The 26693-nt window shown below is 38.8% G+C and overlaps 1 long non-coding RNA gene across 1 annotated transcript; it reads right to left on the reverse strand.

Annotated features, from left to right (window-relative positions):
- Positions 1-11196: 11196 nt before the first annotated feature.
- On the reverse strand, positions 11197-16390 carry LOC123733380 (uncharacterized). The gene is made up of 3 exons (XR_006763751.1): positions 15863-16390; positions 15401-15457; positions 11197-12245 (listed from the first exon to the last, which is right to left on the reverse strand). It is a non-coding gene; the product is annotated as an uncharacterized lncRNA (long non-coding RNA).
- Positions 16391-26693: the final 10303 nt, after the last annotated feature.

Here is a 26693-nt window from a genome sequence, read left to right on the forward strand (position 1 = left end):
CCCCTTATCTCTAGAGAACCTAAAGTAGTTTTCCTGTGTTTTGTCCCCTTATCTCTAGAGAACCTGAAGTAGTTTTCCTGTGTTTTGTCCCCTTATCTCTAGAGAACCTAAAGTAGTTTTCCTGTGTTTTGTCCCCTTATCTCTAGAGAACCTAAAGTAGTTTTCCTGTGTTTTGTCCCCTTATCTCTAGAGAACCTAAAGTAGTTTTCCTGTGTTTTGTCCCCTTATCTCTAGAGAACCTAAAGTAGTTTTCCTGTGTTTTGTCCCCTTATCTCTAGAGAACCTAAAGTAGTTTTCCTGTGTTTTGTCCCCTTATCTCTAGAGAACCTAAAGTAGTTTTCCTGTGTTTTGTCCCCTTATCTCTAGAGAACCTAAAGTAGTTTTCCTGTGTTTTGTCCCCTTATCTCTAGAGAACCTAAAGTAGTTTTCCTGTGTTTTGTCCCCTTATCTCTAGAGAACCTAAAGTAGTTTTCCTGTGTTTTGTCCCCTTATATCTAGAGAACCTAAAGTAGTTGTCCTGTGTTTTGTCCCCTTATCTCTAGAGAACCTAAAGTAGTTTTCCTGTGTTTTGTCACCTTATTTATTGATGCGACTCAGTTCTAGAGAGTAAATATGTTTTATGGAAAAAGGGTTGTAAAATAGGTGTCTCCATAATGACAATTTAAATAGCCTACCTTATAACATGCAGGGCTACTAATTAGTTTCCACTTTTAAAACTGCTTGTTACGGAGTCTAGTTGATAGGTAATCAACTCCCCGGACTCCGTGTGTCGGGACATGAACAAGGATATTGAACTTGACATTTGTGTCTGTCTTTATTATTTATCCAACATATCATACTGAAACACTGCTGTCTATCAGCAACTCAGCTCAAGTAGCAGTTCTACTAACTAGTAATATCTCATTCCAGGTATTCATTCACATACTCTGTCCTTTAGAATAGATTATTGTTCAGAAAACTTACTTTATTTTTCAGTAATATCCATATAGTGTTTTCTGCTCTGTCATCTCAAAATGGATCCTTTACAAAATAACAAATGGACATTCTGTTCCACCCTGACAATAGTGTTTTATTGGTATCTTCCACTAGATGGCAGTAAACACCTGCTGTAACTACACTTTTCAACAACAGTGACCACGTTTACATGCACACCAATATCCCGCTTTTATTCGGGGTACTCAAATATTCTGTTTTTAAATTGATGCATGTACACATCTTACCCATTTACTGTTGTTTCTGCTGTCTGCTCAGGCTGTTCACATATTAAGTTTTCATCTGATTGTCAAAAAAATCTAATTCAAAAAGTAGACTACCTGTGCGGTTTGATACTCTGTACTGGACTGTATAGCCTGCTGACTACAATTTAGATACATTTCTGCTTATCATTTTCAACATTTCGTAGGCCATTTGTTTGTCAATTATAGTTGGATACATGCAGCTTCTCTTCTGGCATAAATTGTTGCCCCAGAAGACTAAATAAAGTAGTTCTCTGCAGAATAATGTTTTACATTGATAGACTAAATAAAGTAGTTCTCTGCAGAATAATGTTTTACATTGATAGACTAAATAAACTAGTTCTCTCCAGAATAATGTTTTACATTGATAGACTAAATAAAGTAGTTCTCTCCAGAATAATGTTTTACATTGATAGACTAAATAAAGTAGTTCTCTCCAGAATAATGTTTTACATTGATAGACTAAATAAAGTAGTTCTCTCCAGAATAATGTTCTACATTGATAGACTAAATAAAGTAGTGCTCTCCAGAATAATAATTTACATTGATAGAATGAATGCATTAGTTATCTACTAGTTAACACTAGTAAAATTGACGTTTAGTTTAGGGACCGGGGAGAAAACGCAATAACTCCAGAACAGTGGAAAGACTGGTCCTGTGCAAAATGTCCATATCTCATCAGTCTGAAGGGTTTTAAGGAAATGAAAAGCTGAGAAAACGATGAAACACGTTTCTGATAAGGTTGAAAATACTGTCTGCTTGCATCATATTGTAAAAGATAACACCTCACACTCTCATTCACATTATCTCAAGAGATACTGAAATAAATAATATTTCTCCACCCCTAAATTATCATTTGTTGTTTCATTTAAATTCAAGAAATGCATAATTCTGCAGTTAATATTATATTAGATTATAGACCTACAGTCAGTGTCCAGATTTCAGTTCATATTTTATTAGATTATAGACCTACAGTCAGTGTCCAGATTTCAGTTAATATTATATTAGATTATAGGCCTACAGTCACTACAGTCAGTGTCCAGATTTCAGTTCATATTATATTAGATTATAGGTCTACAGTCAGTGTCCAGATTTCAGTTCATATTTTATTAGATTATAGACCTACAGTCAGTGTCCAGATTTCAGTTAATATTATATTAGATTATAGGCCTACAGTCACTACAGTCAGTGTCCAGATTTCAGTTAATATTATATTAGATTATAGGCCTACAGTCAGTGTCCAGATTTCAGTTAACGTTACTATTTAATTTAACCCATATGAATTGAAATGAGGAATATTCTGTTTATTTATGGCTACAGGGATACTCGTGAACGGGATATCAGAGAACACCGCAGTTCCGGGAGAGTAGTGGGTGAAACCATTCACCTCAGAAAGAGGGGTGATATGAATAACGTTTCCTTTCATTATGTGTTGTCGAATTCATAAAAATATATTTTCTGCCATTGTAGTAAGGTTGTTAATACGAGAGGTCTTCAGACTTACCATTTCTGTATTATTTTCCTTGAAAGAACAAGTAGAGGGTTTTGAGTGCTTCTCCCCTATTTGGAAAGTTGGTCTGCCTGCTGTTCAGTCAGAGATATTCTGAGAGGACGTCTCCTTCTGCTGAACATAAAAACTGTTTAAAACTCTAAAACACTATAGTGTATCTGGAACACTGGGTCATATATCACAAAGTCAATAGCGAATGTGACTATGTATATATTTATTGTGAATTTAAAGCATATTTCTGCAAGTTTATCAAGTGTCTGCTAGCTTGGCTAGCCATGTTAATGACGAGTTAACTAGCACCGTCAATCAGTGCACTGTAATGTCACGCTAGCTATTGCTAGCAGGTGATTAATTGACTTCTTTATTGAAATATTAAGTGAATGTTTATTTTCTTACTACCTTAAAAGTTTATATAAAAAGGGTTGTACTTGTGCTCTATATTTATGGTTTAATGTCACTTCACATTGAGGGCATGTATCATTACTGTTGTTCCTATCTAACAGTTATCTTGTGTCCTACCTAACCATGTATCATTACTGTTGTTCCTATCTAACAGTTATATTGTGTCCTATCTAACCATGTATCATTACTGTTGTTCCTATCTAACAGTTATCTTGTGTCCTACCTAACCATGTATCATTACTGTTGTTCCTATCTAACAGTTATCTTGTGTCCTACCTAACCATGTATCATTACTGTTGTTCCTATCTAACAGTTATCTTGTGTCCTACCTAACCATGTATCATTACTGTTGTTCCTATCTAACAGTTATATTGTGTCCTACCTAACCATGTATCATTACTGTTGTTCCTATCTAACAGTTATATTGTGTCCTACCTCACCAGTGAACATGTGGTTGTGACCGTCCTGTCAATGCCTGTCCTGGTGACTCATTTTACATTTTAGTCATTGAGCAGACGCTCTTATCCAGAGCAATTTAAAGTTGGTCCTGGTGACTCCTGGGCCCTAATTCATAAAGGAAGTGTCTCAGAGCTGATCTAGGATCAGGTCCTCCTCTCCATGTAATCTGATTCATTATGATCTAGGATCAGGTCCCCCCTCTCCATGTAATCTGATTCATTAAGATCTAGGATCAGGTCCCCCTCTCCATGTAATCTGATTCATTATGATCTAGGATCAGGTCCCCCCTCTCCATGTAATCTGATTCATTATGATCTAGGATCAGGTCCTCCTCTCCATGTAATCTGACTCATTATGATATAGGATCAGGTCCTCCTCTCCATGTAATCTGATTCATTATGATCTAGGATCAGATCCCACCTCTCCATGTAATCTGATTCATTATGATCTAGGATCAGGTCCTCCTCTCCATGTAATCTGACTCATTATGATCTAGGATCAGGTCCTCCTCTCCATGTAATCTGATTCATTATGATCTAGGATCAGGTCCCCCTCTCCATGTAATCTGATTCATTATGATATAGGATCAGGTCCCTCCTCTCCATGTAATCTGATTCATTATGATCTAGGATCAGGTCCCCCCCTCCTCTCCATGTAATCTGATTCATTATGATCTAGGATCAGGTCCTCCTCTCCATGTAATCTGACTCATTATGATCTAGGATCAGGTCCTCCTCTCCATGTAATATGATTCATTATGATCTAGGATCAGGTCCTCCTCTCCATGTAATCTGATTCATTATGATCTAGGATCAGATCCCCCTCTCCATGTAATCTGATTCATTATGATCTAGGATCAGGTCCCCCCTCTCCATGTAATCTGATTCATTATGATCTAGGATCAGGTCCCCCCTCTCCATGTAATCTGATTCATTATGATCTAGGATCAGGTCCCCCCTCTCCATGTAATCTGACTCATTATGATATAGGATCAGGTCCTCCTCTCCATGTAATCTGATTCATTATGATCTAGGATCAGATCCCCCTCTCCATGTAATCTGATTCATTATGATCTAGGATCAGGTCCTCCTCTCCATGTAATCTGACTCATTATGATCGAGGATCAGGTCCTCCTCTCCATGTAATCTGATTCATTATGATCTAGGATCAGGTCCCCCTCTCCATGTAATCTGATTCATTATGATCTAGTTGTCAGAGCTAGAGTGGTGTTTGTCAGACCATGAGACATCCTGAAAATCTGTCTTCTCATAAAATCGTATGTAGAGTCTGAACGGTTTGGCCAACAAACTATTATGGTACCTCTATTGAAAGCTGAGATTCGTATGGACATGATGGTGTTCTCCGTTTTGCTCTAGGAATTACAACAAACTAACAGGGTGGAAGTGATATTAGGGGGACACAGAAAAACTTAAATTAAATAATATGAATGAAAAATGAATGAATGAATGACATTTTATTTTTGTGTCAAATCGCCAACTGGCAACTCATCCCTTATGGGGTTAATTGCCACATAAACAAACATTACAATAATTCACTGTGGTAATTAAATGATAATTCCTCTTCAGTGTTCTCTGCATTGAGCATCACATGAAGAATGAAAACAACGTAAGGTAAAAATCAATACATAATAGTAAATAAGGTGATGCAAACAATAATTATATCCCTAGAGCAGTACAATAATATACACACTGTATATATACACATACATACATACACACTGTATATATACACATACATACATACACACTGTATATATACACATACATACATACACACTGTATATATACACATACATACACACTGTATATATACACATACATACATACACACTGTATATATACACATACATACATACATACACACTGTATATATACACATACATACATACACACTGTATATATACACATACATACATACATACATACACACTGTATATATACACATACATAACATACATACACACTGTATATATACACATACATACATACATACACACTGTATATATACACATACATACATACACACTGTATATATACACATACATACATACACACTGTATATATACACATACATACACACTGTATATATACACATACATACATACACACTGTATATATACACATACATACATACACACTGTATATATACACATACATACATACACACTGTATATATACACATACATACATACACACTGTATATATACACATACATACACACTGTATATATACACATACATACATACACACTGTATATATACACATACATACATACACACTGTATATATACACATACATACATACACACTGTATATATACACATACATACATACACACTGTATATATACACATACATACATACACACTGTATATATATACATACATACATACATACACACTGTATATATACACATACATACATACACACTGTATATATACACATACATACATACACACTGTATATATACACATACATACATACACACTGTATATATACACATACATACATACACACTGTATATATACACATACATACATACACACTGTATATATACACACACATACATACACACTGTATATATACACATACATAACATATACACTGTATATATACACATACATACATACACACTGTATATATACACATACATACATACACACTGTATATATACACATACATACATACACACTGTATATATACACATACATACATACACACTGTATATATACACATACATACATACACACTGTATATATACACATACATACATACACACTGTATATATACACATACATACATACACCTGTATATATACACATACATAACATATACAGAAAAAAATAAACAGAAGGCATTTGAACCCAGTCTGGCACAAAGAGAAGATTCATATGGGAGACAGTCTAGGTACATATCTGTTGTTCTGCCCCTGAACAAGGCAGTTAACCCACTGTTCCTAGTATGTGATGAGGACAAATTAAATGTTTTTTGTCCATTGTGTATTTCCATTTGCAGAATATTTAGGTTTTACCTTTATTTAAACTAGGCAAGTCAGTTATGAACAAATTCTTATTTTCATTGAGCTGTCATTGAAAATAAGAATTTGTTCTTAACTGACCTGCCTAGTTTAAATAAAGGTAAAACCTAAATATTCTGCAAATGGAAATACACAATGGACAAAAAAACATTTAATTTCTCCTCATCACATACTGCCAGGGTATATGTGGTGGTCTTTCTGGAATAAGAGCAAGCGTATATCGTGGTAGAAAGGGCAATAGAGGATCAAATTAGTTTCATTCTCTATTTCTTTGAGTTCACAATAGTTACATACAATTTACTGGAAACCAGGTTTAGTTGGGGTTTTTTATCTCCAAAATATGAGTTACTGTAGGACTATAATAATTGTTAACAGATCTACCAAACCCAAAAGTTTTAATTTGAGAATGTTAATTTGTATGCCTCAAATATTAAACTGTCTTAAAATATTTAATGATTAGTTGAATCAGGTGTGTACGTGCTGGTAAGAACAAAAGGATTGAGAAACCCTGAGATAAACATAAAACCATATAATGTAAAAGCTCCTCCACCATCTTTACCAGACGTTTTACTGATAACATGTAGACCTACTGATTAGTTTCCACTTTGAAAACTGCTGTCTGTCAGCAACTCAGCTCAAGTAGCAGTTCTACTAACTAGTAATATATCATTCCTAGTATTCATTCACATACTCTGTCCATTAGAATAGATTATTGTTCAGAAATACTTACTTTATTTTTCAATAATCTCCATATAGTGTTTTCTGCTGTCGTCTCAAAATGGATCCTGAACAAAAGAACAACTTTACTTTCTGTTTCAGCTCAGCCACCTCCCGAGTGGTGCAGTCCCGCCTCTTGCGTCACTGCAGTACCTGGTTAGAGTCCAGGCTGCATGACTGGGAGTCCCATAGGGCGGCGCACAATTGGCACAGCGTCGTCAAGGTTTGGCCGGGGTAGGCCGTCATTGTTAATAAGAATTTGTTCTGACTTACCTAGTTAAATAAAAGTGAAATAAAAATACAATATCTTCCACTAGATGACAGTAAACACCTGCTGTAACCTGACTTTACAGGAGTATTATTATGATATAAACAGCTAAACTGATCTTAGATTAGCTCTCTTATGAAGACTGTCACAGGTTTACAGCAGTATCAATATGATATAATAAGCTAAACTGATCCGAGATCAGCTCTCCTATGAAGACTGTCACAGGTTTACAGCAGTATCAATATGATATAATAAGCTAAACTGATATGAGATCAGCTCTCCTATGAAGACTGTCACAGGTTTACAGCAGTATCAATATGATATAATAAGCTAAACTGATCCGAGATCAGCTCTCCTATGAAGACTGTCACAGGTTTACAGCAGCTGACAGTTGCTACTTCATCGCTACTAACTCAAACTACCTTGGTTTAAATAAAGACAATATATGTAAAGATTAAAAGGTATATAACTTATAAATCATGAGCCTCATCTTGAGGAGTATGTGATTGGATGTTATAGACCCCCATCTGAACAGTTTCTTTTCCCATAGAGACTAAAGGACTATGCTGTGGCCCCCACCATCTGGCCCATAGAGACTAAAGGACTATGCTGTGGCCCTCACCATCTGGCCCATAGAGACTAAAGGACTATGCTGTGGCCCTCACCATCTGGCCCATAGAGACTAAAGGACTATGCTGTGGCCCTCACCATCTGGCCCATAGAGACTAAATGACTATGCACTCTACGCTGCACACCACCTCAACGGGGATGTGGTGGAGGGTAAACCCACGTAAACGCACTTACACACCTTTTTATTTGTAAAATAGCGTTTACTCAACACTGTATTTTGTTAATTATCGTTTACCACTTCTTATGCGTTTCCAGCGTTAAGTCTAAATTCTATCGCAGAAACCGGGCCCAGGTTGGTCAGCATGATAAAGAATCATATCTCAAGGTTACTCTGTCTATTGAATGTCTGACTACGACCTAACTTTATAATAGTTATATGTAGCCAAGACTTACCAGAGTCTGTCAGTCTGTCCTTCAAATCAACACATTTATCCTACTTCTAATTTTGCAGAGAAATGTGCGCTACATTTTCTACAGTCATGTTGTAACGGTGTAGACTACACAGTTACTTTCACTTTCATATGAGGAAATCACGTCCCTTCTGACGTCACTGGTGTATGGGAAAATAATGATGACAGAAGAGCCTCTACTAACTAGTAATAATATGTCATTACAGGTATTTATTCTCTAACTCTGTCCTTTATTGTTCAGAAATACTTTATTTGTACTTCTCTCCATATAGTGTGTTTTCCTCTTTTGTCATCTCACCATGGATCCTGCACTCAGCCGTCTCCCCAACCTGATAATAAAGTGTTTTATTGGTATCTTCCACTAGATGGCAGTAAACACCTGCTGTAACTAGACTTTACAACAGCATTCCTTATTCATAAAGGCAGTGTCTCAAAGGAGTGCTGAATCAGGATGAGGTCCCCCCTCTCCATGTAATCTGATTCATTATGATCTAGGATCAGGTCCCCCCTCTCCATGTAATCTGATTCATTATGATCTAGGATCAGGTCCCTCCTCTCCATGTAATCTGATTCATTATGATCTAGGATCAGGTCCCTCCTCTCCATGTAATCTGATTCATTATGATCTAGGATCAGGTCCCTCCTCTCCATGTAATCTGATTCATTATGATCTAGGATCAGGTCCCCCCTCTCCATGTGATCTGATTCATTATGATCTAGGATCAGGTCCCCCTCTCCATGTAATCTGATTCATTATGATCTAGGATCAGGTCCCTCCTCTCCATGTAATCTGATTCATTATGATCTAGGATCAGGTCCCCCCTCTCCATGTAATCTGATTCATTATGATCTAGTTGTCAGAGCTAGAGTGGTGTTTGTCAGACTATGAGACATTCCGGTTTGGCCAACAAACTATTATGTTACCTCTCTATTGTAAACTGTGACTCGTACAAACAAGCTGGTGTTCTATGTGTTGCTCTAGGAATTACAACAAACTAACATTGTGGAAAGTGATATTAGGGGGACACAGAAAAACTTAAATTAAATAACATGAATGAACAAATGAATGAACAAATGAATGAATGAATGATATTTTATTTTTGTGTCAAATCGCCAACTGGCAACCCATCCCTTATGGGGTTAATTGCCACATAAACAAACATTACAATAATTCACTGTGGTAATTAAATGATAATTCCTCTTCAGTGTTCTCTGCATTGAGCATCACATGAAGAATGAAAACAACGTAAGGTAAAAATCAATACATAATAGTAAATAAGGTGATGCAAACAATAATTATATCCCTAGAGCAGAACAATAATATACACACATACACACTGTATATATACACATACATACATACACACTGTATATATATACATACATACACACTGTATATATACACATACATACACACACACTGTATATATACACATACATACACACTGTATATATAAACATACATACATACACACTGTATATATACACATACATACATATATACACACTGTATATATACACATACATACATACATACACACTGTATATATACACATACATACATACACACTGTATATATACACATACATACATACACACTGTATATATACACATACATACATACACACTGTATATATACACATACATACACACTGTATATATAAACATACATACATACACACTGTATATATACACATACATACATACATACACACTGTATATATACACATACATACATACACACTGTATATATACACATACATACATACACACTGTATATATACACATACATACATACACACTGTATATATACACATACATACATACATATACAGATAAATAAATACAGAAAATGGGTAGAGGAGGTGAATCATCAACCCAGAAAAATAAACAGAAGGAATTTGAACCCAGTCTGACACAAAGAGAAGATTCATATGGGAGACAAGTCTATACACAATCTATATATACACATACCATTTACCACATAGAATATTCATATGGGAGACAAGCCTATACACAATCTATATATACACATACCATTTACCACATAGAAGACTCATATGGGAGACAAGTCTATACACAATCTATATATACACATACCATTTACCACATAGAAGACTCATATGGGAGACAAGCCTATACACAATCTATATATACACACATACCATTTACCACATAGAAGACTCATATGGGAGACAAGTCTATACACAATCTATATATACACATACCATTTACCACATAGAAGACTCATATGGGAGACAAGCCTATACACAATCTATATATACACACATACCATTTACCACATAGAAGAGTCATATGGGAGACAAGTCTATACACAATCTATATATACACACATACCATTTACCACATAGAAGAGTCATATGGGAGACAAGTCTATACACAATCTATATATACACATACCATTTACCACATAGAAGAGTCATATGGGAGACAAGCCTATACACAATCTATATATACACACATACCATTTACCACATAGAAGAGTCATATGGGAGACAAGTCTATACACAATCTATATATACACATACCATTTACCACATAGAAGAGTCATATGGGAGACAAGTCTATACACAATCTATATATACACATACCATTTACCACATAGAAGATTCATATGGGAGACAAGTCTATACACAATCTATATACACATGTACCATTTACCACGCAGAAGCTAAATATTTTTACAATTTAATTATAGGTAAACATTTTTCTTATATTCCAGGATTTATCTAAATATTCCACAAACGGAAATACACAATGGACAAAAAAAACATTTCAATTTCTCCTCATCACTCATCACATACTGCCAGGGTATATCTGGTGGTCTTTCTGGAATAAGAGCAAGCGTATGTCATGGTAGAAAAGGAAATAGAGGATTAAATCAGTTTAATTCTCTATTTCTTTAAGGTCACAATAGTTACATAGTCTTTCCTCCATTTCACCACAATACTGACCTGTTTCAATACTCAGAGAAAATATCCCTGATCTTACCTGTTTCAATACTCAGAGGCAATATCCATGATCGTACCTGTTTCAATACACAGAGACAATACTCCTGAAATAATCTGTTTCAATACTCAGAGACAATATCCCTGATCTGACCTGTTTCAATACTCAGAGACAATATCCCTGATCTGACCTGTTTCAATACTCAGAGGAAATATCCCTGATCTGAACTGTTTCAATACTCAGAGACAATATCCCTGATCTGAACTGTTTCAATACGCAGAGGCAATATCCCTGATCTGACCTGTTTCAATACACAGAGACAATATCCCTGATCTTCCCTGTGCACATAGAGATCTCTTGCTTTTAGGTAGGTTATACATAATATATCTCTCACACACCAATTCACCCTGAATCAAACAAAAGGTTCTCAATTTGGGTTTATGATTCATCTCCTCCACCCATCTTTTTTCATGTCGCATCAACAGTTGTTTTTTAATCATATCTATGTCTCCCTTCATTTGGTTTTGGTACAGATGTTCATAGTTACACTGTTGAAAAAGCTCAGACATTTCAGTTGCCCAGGCTTCCCCTATGGATAGATAAATACAATAATCATGAAAAAAGTCATTGATGAAAGAGACTTCAACTAGGACTATAAAATAATGAAGAAACAGTTTAACATTTTGTTATTTTATGGCTTATATTTATTGTAGAAGTTGATAAATAACACCTGGGGACAAAAACGCCTACATCTTCTGACAAAAAGTGTTAAAATGCATAACATTCCCTTTCAGGATCCATATTTTGGTGTTTATAAGGTAAAGGACACCTTATATTTAAAGCCTTTTTGAATCCACATTTTACACTAAATAAGAACTGATTTTTCCCGGGGACAGAAAAGACACCACATGGTAGGAATGACTCAGCAGCACTCCTACACTAGTTTAGTGGATTCCAAATGTTCCCTCTACTTTATTCTAGATTATTGACCTGAAATACTCACTTTACTTGGAAACTGAGTTGCAGTTTAGAGGTTAAACTATGAGCTGCTCTGTCATCTCAAAATGACCCTGTACAGATACTTTCTTATATTCAGTTTCAACTGTAGTCAAGGAGTCACCCTTCATATAACAACAGTAACCAGAGGGTGGAGCTAACAGTCAGTTTCAACTGTAGTCAAGGAGTCACCCTTCACATAACAACAGTAACCAGAGGGTGGAGCTAACAGTCAGTTTCAACTGTAGTCAAGGTGTCACCCTTCATATAACAACAGTAACCAGAGGGTGGGGCTAACAGTCAGTTTCAACTGTAGTCAAGGTGTCACCCTTCACATAACAACAGTAACCAGAGGGTGGAGCTAACAGTCAGTTTCAACTGTAGTCAAGGAGTCACTCTTCATATAACAACAGTAACCAGAGAGTGGAGCTAACAGTCAGTTTCAACTGTAGTCAAGGAGTCACCCTTCACATAACAACAGTAACCAGAGGGTGGAGCTAACAGTCAGTTTCAACTGTAGTCAAGGAGTCACTCTTCATATAACAACAGTAACCAGAGAGTGGAGCTAACAGTCAGTTTCAACTGTAGTCAAGGAGTCACCCTTCACATAACAACAGTAACCAGAGGGTGGAGCTAACAGTCAGTTTCAACTACAGTCAAGGAGTCACCCTTCACATAACAACAGTAACCAGAGGGTGGAGCTAACAGTCAGTTTCAACTGTAGTCAAGGAGTCACCCTTCATATAACAACAGTAACCAGAGGGTGGAGCTAACAGTCAGTTTCAACTGTAGTCAAGGAGTCACCCTTCATATAACAACAGTAACCAGAGGGTGGAGCTAACAGTCAGTTTCAACTGTAGTCAAGGTGTCACCCTTCATATAACAACAGTAACCAGAGGGTGGAGCTAACAGTCAGTTTCAACTGTAGTCAAGGAGTCACCCTTCACATAACAACAGTAACCAGAGGGTGGAGCTAACAGTCAGTTTCAACTGTAGTCAAGGAGTCACCCTTCACATAACAACAGTAACCAGAGGGTGGAGCTAACAGTCAGTTTCAACTGTAGTCAAGGAGTCACCCTTCACATAACAACAGTAACCAGAGGGTGGAGCTAACAGTCAGTTTCAACTGTAGTCAAGGAGTCACCCTTCACATAACAACAGTAACCAGAGGGTGGAGCTAACAGTCAGTTTCAACTGTAGTCAAGGAGTCACCCTTCACATAACAACAGTAACCAGAGGGTGGAGCTAACAGTCAGTTTCAACTGTAGTCAAGGAGTCACCCTTCATATAACAACAGTAACCAGAGGGTGGAGCTAACAGTCAGTTTCAACTGTAGTCAAGGTGTCACCCTTCACATAACAACAGTAACCAGAGGGTGGAGCTAACAGTCAGTTTCAACTGTAGTCAAGGTGTCACCCTTCACATAACAACAGTAACCAGAGGGTGGAGCTAACAGTCAGTTTCAACTGTAGTCAAGGTGTCACCCTTCATATAACAACAGTAACCAGAGGGTGGAGCTAACAGTCAGTTTCAACTGTAGTCAAGGAGTCACCCTTCACATAACAACAGTAACCAGAGGGTGGAGCTAACAGTCAGTTTCAACTGTAGTCAAGGAGTCACTCTTCATATAACAACAGTAACCAGAGGGTGGAGCTAACAGTCAGTTTCAACTGTAGTCAAGGAGTCACCCTTCACATAACAACAGTAACCAGAGGGTGGAGCTAACAGTCAGTTTCAACTGTAGTCAAGGAGTCACCCTTCACATAACAACAGTAACCAGAGGGTGGAGCTAACAGTCAGTTTCAACTGTAGTCAAGGTGTCACTCTTCATATAACAACAGTAACCAGAGGGTGGAGCTAACAGTCAGTTTCAACTGTAGTCAAGGAGTCACCCTTCACATAACAACAGTAACCAGAGGGTGGGGCTAACAGTCAGTTTCAACTGTAGTCAAGGAGTCACCCTTCACATAACAACAGTAACCAGAGGGTGGAGCTAACAGTCAGTTTCAACTGTAGTCAAGGAGTCACCCTTCACATAACAACAGTAACCAGAGGGTGGAGCTAACAGTCAGTTTCAACTGTAGTCAAGGTGTCACCCTTCACATAACAACAGTAACCAGAGGGTGGAGCTAACAGTCAGTTTCAACTGTAGTCAAGGAGTCACCCTTCATATAACAACAGTAACCAGAGGGTGGAGCTAACAGTCAGTTACAACTGTAGTCAAGGAGTCACCCTTCATATAACAACAGTAACCAGAGGGTGGGGCTAACAGTCAGTTTCAACTGTAGTCAAGGTGTCACCCTTCACATAACAACAGTAACCAGAGGGTGGGGCTAACAGTCAGTTACATGAGACAGCAGTAACGTGACATTGTTCTGAATCTTGCTTAAAAAATGTTATAGTCCTTCTTCAAGACATCTCTCTTACATTATTTTAGCTAAACTTATAATTTACTCGAAATCAGGTTTAGTTGTGTTTTTCCACTGTAAGGTGTGTACGTGCTGGATAAGAACCAAAGGATGAGAAACCCTGAGATAAACATAAAACCATATAATGTAAAAGCTCCTCCACCATATTTACCAGACGTTTTACTGATAACATGTAGACCTACTGATTAGTTTCCACTTTGAAAACTGCTGTCTGTCAGCAACTCAGCTCAAGTAGCAGTTCTAACTAGTAATATATCATTCCTAGTATTCATTCACATACTCTGTCATTTAGAATGAATTATTGTTCATAAATACTTACTTTATTTGTCAGTATTGTCCATATAGTGTTTTCTGCTCTGTCATCTCAAAATGGATCCTGTACAAAATCACATATTTACTTTCAGTCACCTCCTGGGTGGTGCAGTGGTCTAAACCACCCCATCTGAACAGTTTCTCACCAACTGGCCACCTGGTCTATAGAGACTAAATGACTATACACTCTACGCTGCACACCACATCAACGGGGATGTAGTGGAGGGTAAACCCACGTTAACACGCTTACGCACCTTTTTATTTGTAAAATAGCGTTTACTCAACTTTGTATTTTGTTAATTATCGTTTACCACTTCTTATGCGTTTCCAGCGTTAAGCCTAAATTCCATCGTGGAAAACGGGCCCAGGTTGGTCAGCATGATAAAGAATCATATCTCAAGGTTACTCTGTCTATTGAATGTCTGACTACGACCTAACTTTATAATAGTTATATGTAGCCAAGACTTACCAGAGTCTGTCAGTCTGTCCTTCAAATCAACACATTTATCCTGCTTCTAATGTTGCTGAGAAATGTGCGCTACATTTTGTAACCACAGTTACTTTCACTTTCATATGAGGAAATCACGTCCCTTCTGACGTCACCGGTGTATGGGTAAATAATGATGACAGAAGAGATCTACTAACTAGTAATAATATGTCATTCCAGGTATTCATTATCTTACTCTGTCCTTTATTGTTCAGAAATACTTTATTTGTACTTCTCTCCATATAGTGTGTTTTCCTCTTTTGTCATCTCACCATGGATCCTGCACTCAGCCGTCTCCCCACCCTGATAATAAAGTGTTTTATTGGAATCATCCACTAGATGGCAGTAAACACCTGCTGTAACTAGACTTTACAACAGCATTCCTTATTCATAAAGGCAGTGTCTCAAAGGAGGAGTGCTGAATCAGGATCAGGTCCCCCTGTCTATGTAATCTGATTCATTATGATATAGGATCAGGTCCCTCCTCTCCATGTAATCTGATTCATTATGATCTAGGATCAGGTCCCCCTCTCCATGTAATCTGATTCATTATGATCTAGGATCAGGTCCCCCCTCTCCATGTAATCTGATTCATGATGATCTAGGATCAGGTCCCCCCTCTCCATGTAATCTGATTCATTATGATCTAGGATCAGGTCCCCCTCTCTCCATGTAATCTGATTCATTATGATCTAGGATCAGGTCCCCCCTCTCCATGTAATCTGATTCATTATGATCTAGGATCAGGTCCCCCTCTCCATGTAATCTGATTCATTATGATATAGGATCAGGTCCCCCCTCTCCATGTAATCTGATTCATTATGATCTAGGATCAGGTCCCCCTCTCCATGTAATCTGATTCATTATGATCTAGGATCAGGTCCCCCCTCTCCATGTAATCTGATTCATTATGATCTAGGATCAGGTCCCCCCCTCTCCATGTAATCTGATTCATGATGATCTAGGATCAGGTCCCCCCTCTCCATGTAATCTGATTCATTATGATCTAGGATAAGGTCCCCCCTCTCCATGTAATCTGATTCATTATGATCTAGGATCAGGTCCTCCTCTCCATGTAATCTGATTCATTATGATCTAGGATCAGGTCCCTCCTCTCCATGTAATCTGATTCATTATGATCTAGGATCAGGTCCCCCTCTCCATGTAATCTGATTCATTATGATCTAGGATCAGGTCCCCCCTCTCCATGTAATCTGATTCATTATGATTCATCATTATGCTTTGTTTGGCGACTTTTTATCCATTGCCTATTGTGGTGAAATGTCAGGAACACATTTTTTTAAATGTACTTTTAATCGTTTTAGAAACGTTTAAATGACCCACATGGATTCTAACTGGGGATTCAGCTAAAACTTGTATTTTTGGGACCAAATAAATTGATACCAACAGTGGACAATTCACAGCAAAAGCATGGAGCTACAACTGTCAAGAGGAGAATAGGGGGAGTATTCCCCTTGGAGAACCCAGAGTGCAACACTGAAGAAAAACATATTGGAGAATAACAACAATCTCAATCTGAAGCTCTAAAGAAAAAATAGGAATTGTGGAAATCAGGACCACCATTCTTCCTCCTGCCCACCTATTGTCCCTGTATGAATCAGGACCACCATTCTTCCTCCTGTCCACCTATTGTCCCTGTATGAATCAGGACCACCATTCTTCCTCCTGCCCCACCTATTGTCCCTGTATGAATCAGGACCACCATTCTTCCTCCTGTCCACCTATTGTCCCTGTATGAATCAGGACCACCATTCTTCCTCCTGTCCACCTATTGTCCCTGTATGAATCAGGACCACCATTCTTCCTCCTGCCCCACCTATTGTCCCTGTATGAATCAGGAACACCATTCTTCCTCCTGTCCACCTATTGTCCCTGTATGAATCAGGACCACCATTCTTCCTCCTGTCCACCTATTGTCCCTGTATGAATCAGGACCACCATTCTTCCTCCTGTCCACCTATTGTCCCTGTATGAATCAGGAACACCATTCTTCCTCCTGTCCCACCCATTGTCCCTGTATGAATCAGGACCACCATTCTTCCTCCTGTCCACCTATTGTCCCTGTATGAATCAGGACCACCATTCTTCCTCCTGTCCACCTATTGTCCCTGTATGAATCAGGACCACCATTCTTCCTCCTGTCCACCTATTGTCCCTGAATGAATCAGGACCACCATTCTTCCTCCTGTCCACCTATTGTCCCTGTATGAATCAGGAACACCATTCTTCCTCCTGTCCACCTATTGTCCCTGTATGAATCAGGACCACCATTCTTCCTCCTGTCCACCTATTGTCCCTGTATGAATCAGGACCACCATTCTTCCTCCTGTCCACCTATGGTCCCTGTATGAATAAGGACCACCATTCTTCCTCCTGTCCACCTATTGTCCCTGTATGAATCAGGAACACCATTCTTCCTCCTGTCCACCTATTGTCCCTGTATGAATCAGGACCACCATTCTTCCTCCTGTCCACCTATTGTCCCTGTATGAATCAGGAACACCATTCTTCCTCCTGCCCACCTATTGTCCCTGTATGAATATTAGTTGGCATCTAATTGAAGAACATACTGCTTTATAGATCCCAGCCTGACAAACAATTGTCTGGACCTTACTTTGAGCACTTGCACTGGGCCTCCATTGAGTCTCCATGTGTCAAGCAGTACAGAGAAACCCCCTCTAGATGACAGCAGAGGCTCTTGGATCTACCCTGTCTATCCACCAGTTTAGTGACCTTGTTCCATCAATATGTCCATACTACTTCACAACCCATTTGAGGTCTTGACCAGCAATGTCCCATTGGGCTCAACCAAGCCGAGAGTGAGGTTCTAGAAAGAGTACTGACTTTCATACCAACTCCTAAACAGGTGGACTGACTTTCATACCAACTCCTAAACAGGTGGACTGACTTTCATACCAACTCCTAAACAGGTGGACTGGCTTTCATACCAACTCCTAAACAGGTGGACTGACTTTCATACCAACTCCTAAACAGGTGGACTGACTTTCATACTAACTCCTAAACAGGTGGACTGACTTTCATACCAACTCCTAAACAGGTGGACTGACTTTCATACCAACTCCTAAACAGGTGGACTGACTTTCATACCAACTCCTAAACAGGTGGACTGACTTTCATACCAACTCCTAAACAGGTGGACTGACTTTCATACCAACTCCTAAACAGGTGGACTGACTTTCATACCAACTCCTAAACAGATGGACTGACTTTCATACCAACTCCTAAACAGGTGGACTGACTTTCATACCAACTCCTAAACAGGTGGACTGACTTTCATACCAACTCCTAAACAGGTGGACTGGGAGGAGCTCCGGAGGGGATCTACACGTCTATCATAGAAGATTGAAGTTATCAGATCATTTTGAATATGAAACAGATTTTCCTCAGATACTATTTCCAAACCCCTCACATTGGGAACCTCAGTTGGAGTCAGAAACTATACAGACTCTGATATGTAGGGATGTGACTTCCTTTTCACAATTCAGAACCAGACCTTTTTTATCACCTTAACCTTACAAATGGTTAAAAATCAAGCTCTAGAAATATAGTGATTAAACCAGCAGATAAGGGGCTCAGATTGTTGTAATGGATAAAGTGAATATCTTCTTGAAGCCAATACACAATAGGATCATGTTAAACACTATGTTCCATTGTCCCACTCAACACAACCAGAAAACACAAAGATTAATCCAGGAGATAAACTGTATGAGGATAAGTACATTACAGATAAACAGATGGTCTGTCTTTTTGGGCCAGATTCTCCAAGGCCTAGGCAGTTTTACTTACTGCCTAAAATACATATCTCCTGAGACGTGGGCGGTTCCCTGCGGCTGACCAATAGTAAATGATTGTGTCTCAGAGACGTCGGCGGTTCCCTGCGGCTGACCAATAGGAAGTGATTGTGTCTCAGAGACGTGGGCGGTTCCCTGCGGCTGACCAATAGGAAGTGATTGTGTCTCAGAGACGTGGGCAGTTCCCTGCAGCTGACCAATAGGAAGTGATTGTGTCTCAGAATCTTACTGTATTGCTGAATATATAGACTTTTATTGCTGAATATATAGACTTTTATATCAACCCTCTACCCCAGAAACACCCAGCTATGTTCAGGATACTGATGAATGAAGGGTTTATTACTATTGTAGTACTGACTTTAATATCAACCCTCTATCCCAGAAACACCCAGCTATGTTCAGGATAGTGATGAATGAAGGGTTTATTACTATTGTAGTACTGACTTTAATATCAACCCTCTATCCCAGAAACACCCAGCTATGTTCAGGGTACTGATGAATGAAGGGTTTATTACTATTGTAGTACTGACTTTAATATCAACCCTCTATCCCAGAAACACCGAGCTATGTTCAGGATACTGATGAATGAAGGGTTTATTACTATTGTAGTACTGACTTTAATATCAACCCTCTATCCCAGAAACACCCAGCTGTGTTCAGGATACTGATGAATGAAGGGTTTATTACTATTGTAGTACTGACTTTAATATCAACCCTCTATCCCAGAAACACCCAGCTATGTTCAGGATACTGATGAATGAAGGGTTTATTACTATTGTAGTACTGACTTTAATATCAACCCTCTATCCCAGAAACACCCAGCTATGTTCAGGATACTGATGAATGAAGGGTTTATTACTATTGCAGTACTGACTTTAATATCAACCCTCTATCCCAGAAACACCCAGCTATGTTCAGGATACTGATGAATGAAGGGTTTATTACTATTGTAGTACTCTTTTTATTAACTTAGCTACTGACTTGTTCTATTGTTGTTGCATTGTCAAGAGGTTAACCTGCAAGGAAGCATTTCAGTACATAATACTTGTATTGTACTTTATATTATTATAGATATTTTAGGGTTGCCATGGATTTCAAGCAGGCAATGCCATCAGGTCCAAACCCAAAACAAGGAAATTGTAGGAGACAGGCGTGTTGGGGTTTCCTGCCAGCATGACCACCCGCTTCACTTCCTGAACATGAAAAAGGGTGAAAGGTGGGATGCAGTAATAAGGAGTTTTTTTCAGTTTCTTTTTCAGTATTTTACTTCAGTGTTGATTAATTTAGTTAATTTAGTAAATTGTATTTAGTTATTTAGTGCAGATAATGATGTACTTCTTCTGTGGTTTGTCATATGCAGTGAACCTGCTGAGAGATGAAGGAAGGGATGAGAGGCCAGAACATCAACCTCATCTTCATGGAGGACATTGATGCCAGATGCAGTGAACCTGCTGAGAGATGAAGGAGGGGATGAGAGGCCAGAACATCAACCTCATCTTCATGGAGGACATTGATGCCAGATGCAGTGAACCTGCTGAGAGATGAAGGAGGGGATGAGAGGCCAGAACATCAACCTCATCTTCATGGAACACATTGATGCCAGATGCAGTGAACCTGCTGAGAGATGAAGGAAGGGATGAGAGGCCAGAACATCAACCTCATCTTCATGGAGGACATTGATGTCAGATGCAGCTGCATGTGCAAGTAATTCATCTTTTTTATTCAAGATCTCATTGACTTTAACATTTGAAAAGCAGTTTCTCCAACAATAGTTTTAACATGAACATTTTGTCCATAACTTTTTAGAGAAACTTTCCTGAATTGAATCATGGGACCAGATTGGTTGTTCCAGTTTTCCATGCTGATGGACATGACTTGCCATGTCAGGTACTTGAACAGGATCATTAATATTATCAGTAGGTATTTATTCATATTTTATAAGGTTTTAACCAAATAACCCTTTTACCATGGTACGACATGATTTTATATTTCTAGATGAAATTCAACACCCGATATGTAGAAGGTGCTGGACTGGCAGATGGGGAGCAGATGGAGAGGCTGTGGTCGTATCTGAGGCGCTTTGGGAAGGTCACCAAAGAAATGAGGCCGTCCCATCTTATTGACCTCCTGACTGATGCACTTCTCCACCATGGGAAAACGCCAGAGGCTACGTTAGTACACTTGGAATTGTTATTCATTTACTTGATGCTGGTTGACTCTAGTGATGTTCCTAACATTTCCTGTTGTTTTGATGTAGTGGACTCTCTGCCATAGAGGGTTTCCCCAGCAACAGAAGTTGCAACAGAGGCAAAAAGGGAAATGGAAGAAATTGCACAGTCTCTTCCAGGTAAACCAATGTATCAATAATCTAAGCATAGAATTTCAGTATTGATTAGAAATGTTGTCACATCTGTCACTGTTGTTATGTTTTAGGAATTTTAGGCCAGTAGGCCAGTGACTCAGCCCCTGTAAAAGGGTTAGAGGCAGAGAATCCCAGTGGAAAGAGAGGAACCGGCAAGGCAGAGACAGCAAGGGCGGTTCGTTGCTCCAGCCTTTCCGTTCACCTTCACACTCCTGGGCCAGACTATACTTAATCATAGGACCTACTGAAGAGATAAGTCTTCAGTAAAGACTTAAAGGTTGAGACTGAGTCTGCGTCTCTCACATGGGTAGGCAGACCATTCCATAAAAATGGAGCTCTATAGGAGAAAGCCCTACCTCCAGCCGTTTGCTTCGAAATTCTAGGGACAATTAGGAGGCCTGCGTCTTGTGACCGTAGCGTACGTGTAGGTATGTACGGCAGGACCAAATCGGAAAGATAGGTAGGAGCAAGCCCATGTAATGCTTTGTAGGTTAGCAGTAAAACCTTGAAATCAGCCCTTGCCTTAACAGGAAGCCAGTGTAGGGAGGCTAGCACTGGAGTAATATGATCAAACTTTTTGGTTCTAGTCAGGATTCTAGCAGCCGTATTTAGCACTAACTGAAGTTTATTTAGTGCTTTATCCGGGTAGCCGGAAAGTAGAGCATTGCAGTAGTCCAGCCTAGAAGTAACAAAAGCATGGATTAATTTTTCTGCGTCATTTTTGGACAGAAAATTTCTGATTTTTGCAATGTTACGTAGATGGAAAAAAGCTGTCCTTGAAACAGTCTTGATATGTTCTTCAAAAGAGAGATCAGGGTCCAGAGTAACGCCGAGGTCCTTCACAGTTTTATTTGAGACGACTGTACAACCATCCAGATTAATTGTCAGATTCAACAGAAGATCTCTTTGTTTCTTGGGACCTAGAACAAGCATCTCTGTTTTGTCCGAGTTTAAAAGTAGAAAGTGATATTGATGGAGGAACAGATGAATGAGGCTGAGGGTGATGACTACAACAACGATGGTGATATTGATGGAGGAACAGATGAATGAGGCTGAGGGTGATGACTACAACAACGATGGTGATATTGATGGAGGAATAGATGAATGAGGCTGAGGGTGATGACTACAACAACGATGGTGATATTGATGGAGGAATAGATTAATGAGGCTGAGGGTGATGACTACAACAACGATGGTGATATTGATGGAGGAATAGATGAATGAGGCTGATGGTGTGTTGTTTTTAACATGTCCATTGCTTTTTAATTGATGTCATTGTATTCCTGAACCTTTGTTTATAATGGTATGTTTTATTGCTCTTTTGGGGTTGAAAGAAGCACATTTCTGTTTAATTGTTAGATGTGATACAGGCCATTGTTGCAGGTCATTTACTATTGGTGTCATGGTGAGGAGAACCTGACTTGAGCCTGATATACCCCAAGAGTCTAATGGAATAGACAGGTTTGCTTCCTCTAAAGTATTGTCTTTTTATTGACCTGTTAGTTGTGGAGTTTGTAAATATATTTTATTTAACCTTTATTTAACTAGGCAACTCAATGTAGATTATTGTGTAAATATTGTCATGTGAATATCTAGATCACCATTATCAATGTAGATTATTGTGTAAATATTGTCATGTGAATATCTAGATCACCATTGTCATCTTTAAATAAATTAATAACTTCTGCAGCTGATGCCGCCTGGCTCCTTGTAATATGGCCTGTGTGTAGCTGGTGTAGAGGAGTCAGGCGCAGGACAGCAGATGTGAGTAATAAAACGTAATTTACTCAAAATCATCACAAACACAATGCAATAAACGAGCCCACAATAACGGACCGTATTACAAACAAACAATCACTCACAAACCAACATGGGGGAACAGAGGGTTAAATAATGAACAAGTCATTGAGATACTAGAGATACTCTCAATGATCTGCTATGAAAAGCCAACTGACATTTACTCCTGAGGTGCTGACCTGTTGCTGCACCCTCGACAACCACTGTGATTATTATTATCTGACCCTGCTGGTCATCTATGAACATTTGAACATCTTTGCCATGTTCTGTTATAATCTCCACCCGGCACAGCCAGCAGAGGACTGACCACCCCTCATAGCCTGGTTCCTCTCTAGGTTTCTTCCTAGGTTTTGGCCTTTCTAGGGAGTTTTTCCTAGCCACCCCTCATAGCCTGGTTCCTCTCTAGGTTTCTTCCTAGGTTCTGGCCTTTCTAGGGAGTTTTTCCTAGCCACCCCTCATAGCCTGGTTCCTCTCTAGGTTTCTTCCTAGGTTCTGGCCTTTCTAGGGAGTTTTTCCTAGCCACCCCTCATAGCCTGGTTCCTCTCCAGGTTTCTTCCTAGGTTCTGGCCTTTCTAGGGAGTTTTTCCTAGCCACCGTGCTTCTACACCTGCATTGCTTGCTGTTTGGGGTTTTAGGCTGGGTTTCTGTACAGCACTTTGAGATATCAGCTGATGTACGAAGGGCTTTATAAATAAATTTGATTTGATTTGATTTGATTGGGGAATTGAAACCAGGTGTGTAAGAAAAAGACAAAGCAAATGGAAAATGAAAAGTGGATCGATGAGGTCGAACGCTGCCCGAACTTCGGCGGAAGTCGTGACCCTCCTGCAACATTTAATGGTCCAATAATGGGTTTAGGAACTAAGGATTGTAGCTTTAAGGTTTCAGTATGTAGCCTACAGAGAAACACATTCAGAGATCAAGCCTTGTCATTTCAGATAAATTCACTTTGCAGGAGAGGGGAGACTGGAGGCCATGGTGGGGTCAAAGTAGCACATTTAATAAATAATTATTCTAAACAAAAACATTGTTTCTATTGAACATGCCATACTAATAAAGGCATTTTAATCAATTATATGAAGAGTGTCTTGGTCCTCCTTTCTTTTTGATGACCTACTCACCCCTTTTACCAAAGAGCACCTTCTGTCTACCAACATTTACTATTGTGTACCTTAGTAGCGCTTCCCTTCCTCCTCTTTCTACTAAACCACAAAGGGGTTAGAACTACAATTCCGGCGCCATTTCCGGTTGGCTGGACACGATGCAACGTGAAACAGGGAGTTGTAGTTCTTCACAGAAAGCCCAGGTGTATTCAAACCATTACAGTTTTACATTTACATTTTAGTCATTTAGCAGACGCTCTTATCCAGAGCGACTTACAGTAGTGAATGAATACATTTCATACATTTTTATTTTCCCGTACTGGGAAAAAAATGACACACAGTTCCTCAGCACTGGAACATTTTGGAATCACAGTCATGAAACCCCCCTTAAACATATGACACAATGTTCTCACTACAACTGAGGACTCTTACAGTGGTGGACTTTATGTTAATAAATAGGTCTCAAATCAAATCAAAGTTTATTTGTCACGTGCGCCGAATGCAACAGACCTTAGAGTGAAATGCTTACTTACAGGCTCTAACCAATAGTGCGAAAAAGGTATGTGTGTGTGTGTGTGTGTGTGTGTGTGTGTGTGTGTGTGTGTGTGTGTGTGTGTGTGTGTGTGTGTGTGTGTGAAGTAAGTAAAGAAATAAAACAACAGTAAAAATACATTTGAAAATAAGAGTAGCAAGGCTATATAAAGACATCGGTTAGTCAGGCTTAAGAGTTGTGAACTACAAATATGGCGTCTTTTTGTAGTTTTCTCCCTAACTCTAACCCTAGCTCAGTTGATCTGCTTTATCAATGGTGCAACATTCAACCCCTCCAAAATGCCTTAATTCATCTGATGCATCCCTCACGCAGATCCACTGACGTCCGAATCACTATTTCAATTTGTCTACAGACTCAATAGTATTTGCATTTCAAAATGCAATATTCTCATTCATTTTGATAATTCTTTCTTATTAAGAGACATTCACTAAGAGGATTTGTTCAGATCAATGGGCTGCTCTAACATTTTAACACTGAGCCATGTGACTATACAGTAGCCTACATCTATAGTCTACTGTAAAATCATATGCTGCTTTAGGCTAAATACTATAGTTTTCTGTGTGTTTCAAAGGGACAAATGGAAAGAGGTCCTACTGTATTCTAGATGGTGGTGTAGAGTATCTACAATGTGACCTCCCTAAATAATGGTGGTGTAGTGTATCTACAATGTGACCTCCCTAAATAATGGTGGTGTAGAGTATCTACAATGTGACCTCCCTAAATAATGGTGGTGTAGAGTATCTACAATGTTACCTCCCTAAATAATGGTGGTGTAGAGTATCTACAATGTGACCTCCCTAAATAATGGTGGTGTAGAGTATCTACAATGTGATCTCCCTAAATAATGGTGGAGTAGAGTATCTACAATGTGACCTCCCTAAATAATGGTGGTGTAGTGTATCTACAATGTGACCTCCCTAAATAATGGTGGTGTAGAGTATCTACAATGTTACCTCCCTAAATAATGGTGGTGTAGTGACTCTACAATGTGACCTCCCTAAATAATGCACAAGTTACATTTTAACTTCATTCAAGAGGAGAGAATGTAGGAGACTAATAAAGCAGGTAGAGGACCATTTTATGGGGCTGAAACCTAAAGCGGCAACTGCAGCGCAATCAATAGGAGGTGAACAGCACCTGGTGCTGAAAATATAGCAGCACAATC

The sequence above is a fragment of the Salmo salar genome, unplaced genomic scaffold (genome assembly GCF_905237065.1).
Source record: "Salmo salar unplaced genomic scaffold, Ssal_v3.1, whole genome shotgun sequence".
NCBI classification, from domain to species: domain Eukaryota; kingdom Metazoa; phylum Chordata; class Actinopteri; order Salmoniformes; family Salmonidae; genus Salmo; species Salmo salar.